Source organism: Crassostrea angulata, chromosome 1 (genome assembly GCF_025612915.1).
Source record: "Crassostrea angulata isolate pt1a10 chromosome 1, ASM2561291v2, whole genome shotgun sequence".
NCBI classification, from domain to species: domain Eukaryota; kingdom Metazoa; phylum Mollusca; class Bivalvia; order Ostreida; family Ostreidae; genus Magallana; species Magallana angulata.
In genome coordinates this window covers 31,823,094-31,826,830 of record NC_069111.1, presented here as the reverse complement: position 1 = coordinate 31,826,830, position 3,737 = coordinate 31,823,094, and the positions used below count along the sequence as shown (strand labels likewise).

At 32.6% G+C, this 3,737-nt stretch overlaps 1 non-coding gene across 1 annotated transcript; it reads right to left on the bottom strand.

Moving 5' to 3' along the window:
- Positions 1 to 3,665: 3,665 nt before the first annotated feature.
- On the bottom strand, positions 3,666 to 3,737 carry Trnag-ucc (transfer RNA glycine (anticodon UCC)). Its single transcript has one exon. It is a non-coding gene; the product is annotated as a tRNA-Gly (tRNA).

Here is a 3,737-nt window from a genome sequence, read left to right as displayed (position 1 = left end):
ATTTACCTGCTGTATCGTCATAATGGCATAAAGAATGACCTAGAGGTTAATTGCGATCTTAATTATCAAACTATCGAATGATAGGCGCCTGTTTAGGGCAGATATCCTCTTGGGGACCTCTTATGTTTATGACAAAGACAAGTCGACATTGTTCAGACCAACTTACCACTTTCCTTGTTGTATTTATTAACATAAACATGTTCTGAGAAGCGCCGCAATTAATTAATTAATAGTAATGAACAAATCCTAATATCTGGTTCACGCCAATGGAGATTCTTTCCACCTGGATGGAGAATACAGGTAATCGCCCAGGTATAACCATTTTTCTACTGGGCAGTCCTGATTGTCATACAGTAACGATAGTCATACATGGAAGTGTGGTAGATTTTGACCAATAGCAGTCCGATGTGAACCTTAACACACTTTGATACACTTACTATGATATTTATGAATGATTATTTAGGTACCATGTCATAAACCGTCGTGATGAATTTTACATTATGTTTCCGGTTATTCAAGCAATTGTAAATGAATTTTGTGACATAAATTGTTTGAGTCAGATTACTATTTTTAATGTTTATATTATTAAATAAAGTTACAGCGTAATTCAAATGCATAACGTTATACATGCATTACAGTTAAAGCAAGTTACACTGCTTGATAGAGTATAGAAATCAAATGCAACCGAACATAAATGAACTGGCGAGGTTAGTTTGCCGAGACAATAAAACCATTTCAAATTAAAGAGATACTCGTGAATATAATAATAAATAAAATGCATTTATCTGAAAATTGTATACATGTACTAGTAAAAACTTCGACCACGTACGCCAAAGTTTAAAATTTTGCACTCTAGTTTTGTTGATACAGATATTTTTCGTCTTTGCAGAAAATACCACAATAATGGGGAAAGACGATTTAATCGTATTGGGTTTGTTATTGAAATTATGCACTTTAATTTGTAAATAAGGCCCAGGTATTTTATCCACGCACTCTTTACCGCGAAAATAAAGAAACTATTAAAGAGAGCATGAGCATACAATAACAATTGTTTACTCAGCTTCTGAGCACGTCTTTGCGGTTTGTATGCTTGCACTATTGCTTGTTGTTAATATATGTATACACATTTTAAAATATTGATTGATGTGAGTAATTTTATTGTTAAACTATACAATACTTTTTATTCTAATCAACCGTGCGTACCGGTCAGAAAATATTGAATAATAACACAAATAGGTCCTTATACATAAAAATTGCATTTGTTGGAATTCTGTCAAAAATATATGATTTACCTTTCAAACTTAAGTTTGAAAAATATGTTTCCAAATGATTTACACGTGATCTCTAATATCGGCATTGGATAATATGAAAAGTTTGATTCAGGCAGTTTGCCAGTAGAAACTTGCATAAATCCTTCTGATAATGTGAAACGAGACCAAAATCCGGTCACGTGCTTTTCCAAACAGAATCTGTACTTTATAAAACAATAGCTATACTTTGAGGCATAATTATATTTTAAAAGTGTAGCCAAACTATATCACAAACTACTCGGATGAACATATAAGTATAATTGATTTATTATCTATTTCTTTTCGATTTGAAAACTTTACAATTATAACATTCATACCAATATCACGTGTCTGCATATGGACCAAGTGTTGTGGTAAGATATTAAACTGTTGTATGAAATGTGGGTTGAATATTTTGAATGCTTTAGCACAATTAAAAGTTCATTCCAGTGAGGTAAGTAACATAAATACATTGAGTACGGTAGCTGTACTTTACTCGATCAAGATTTACGGACTGAAAGAATTCTAAATCTGTTATGTGTTGCCAGATTTTATAATTTTTGTTAACATCAATCAGTCATATATTATATAAGAACTAACACTATCCCTCTATCCCAGGTAATAGGTAAGAGAAAGGGTGCGGTTGATAGGATACGTCTGTAGAATGCACCCAACCCACATCCCAAGGGTAGCAAAGAGGTGAACACCAACTGGAAAGAGAAAGAAAGGAAGACTAAAAGGGACCTAAAGCAGATCAGCAGAGAAAGAAATGAAGGACAACAACTGGACACACCAGCAATGAGGTCTCTGGTGACAGCCTTATGCGTTGACCAACAACAAAGAAGACTCAGAAAGTAAGTAAGTAAGAAGGACTACTATGAAGGTCAATTATTTAAGATCATGTAAATCAAAATATTCTTCATTTGAAACATTTATATTAACATATTACTGTAAATTTATATGATTGTTTACTTTCGTTATTGTTGTGATGTAAAGGTGCACCTGATTGTAGAAGAAAGCAACATCTGATTCAAATATTGTTAAATGAATATAAATGTCAAATTCTTATGATTGATAGAGAATTTATATCATGTAAACAATAAATAGAGGGTATGTGTTCATGAATGTTTGTTTAAATTGATTCAGGTAGTAACTACGTATGTCATTACTCCTGTACATTAAATGCAGTGTTTCTATTTAATCCTATATCAATCACATTTGCAAGTTTAAGCCAGAGTCCAAAGTACTAATAATGTCTAGTAAAATTTTTTAATTTAAAAATAAAACTATACAAATGTAAATCGTTATAATGCATTCTTTTATTAGCCTATATGGTCAGAATCCAAAAAGAAACAAAACTCGCACACAATCTTGATCTGCTCGATTTTAAGAATTTGCACTTTTTTAAATTTTGTAAGGTTGTTTTCGTTTTAGAAATATGATTGTATGATGGAGTGACAATTTAATTGATTTTATTCATAATTTCAGGGAACACTTAGCTCGTTCGGTTTTCATTAAAAGAATCCTACAAATAAAAAATTTGACCGTTTATGACATGTATTAAAAGATAATTGTATTATGCGTTTATTGGGACCAGACGTTAAGCTCTACAATATCGTGCTTGAGGCCAAAACAATTTTTCCAGAAGGAAACAAAATTCAAACAAGATACTTCATTGATAAAACAAGTGATCTTTTGATGTGTCGATACACTTTAAAGGGGCATGATCACAATTTTGGTAAAAAAAAAATAGCTTTCCGGTTTTAATGTTTACAATGCTTCAGTAAGGAATTTTTAACAGACAAACAAAATTTGAGTGTCATTCGTTGAGTTATAAGCGAGTTATTGAGCTTACAATTCTTTGCTATGTAAACAAAGCTTTTGTTTACATTTTGAATGTTGAAGTGAAAATTCCAGTTTTAGACCCAAAATGAATGTGTTGAACGTTAGGAACTATCGATGGAGAAATCAGCTTGAAAAGATTTTTTACATGCATATTGAACCCATGTAAACAAAAACAGGGCACGAGCCTTGTTTACATGACAAAGATTTGTGAGCCATGTCTCTCGCTTATAACTACGACCATCTTCGCTAGCCAATGGTTTACGATCTGCTCCTCTCCTTTCGTAAACCCTTGGCTAGCAAAGACGCTCTACGACTGACTCTCAAATTTCATTTGATCATTAGAAATTCATTTCTAAATTATTGTGAATAATACAAACAGAAAAATGGAATTTGACCAAAATCGTGATCATGTCCCTTTAAAAGATTGATAATTAAGCAAAACATTGCTAGTTTACCATAAACATACATAGTACATAGTGTAAATAGACACTAAAAAAATTCACCAATACGCATGCAAATCTTTGCCAAAAATGCGTCGGCCGGGAATTGAACCCGGTTCGACTGCTTGGAAGGCAACCATGCTGACCATTACACCACCGACGC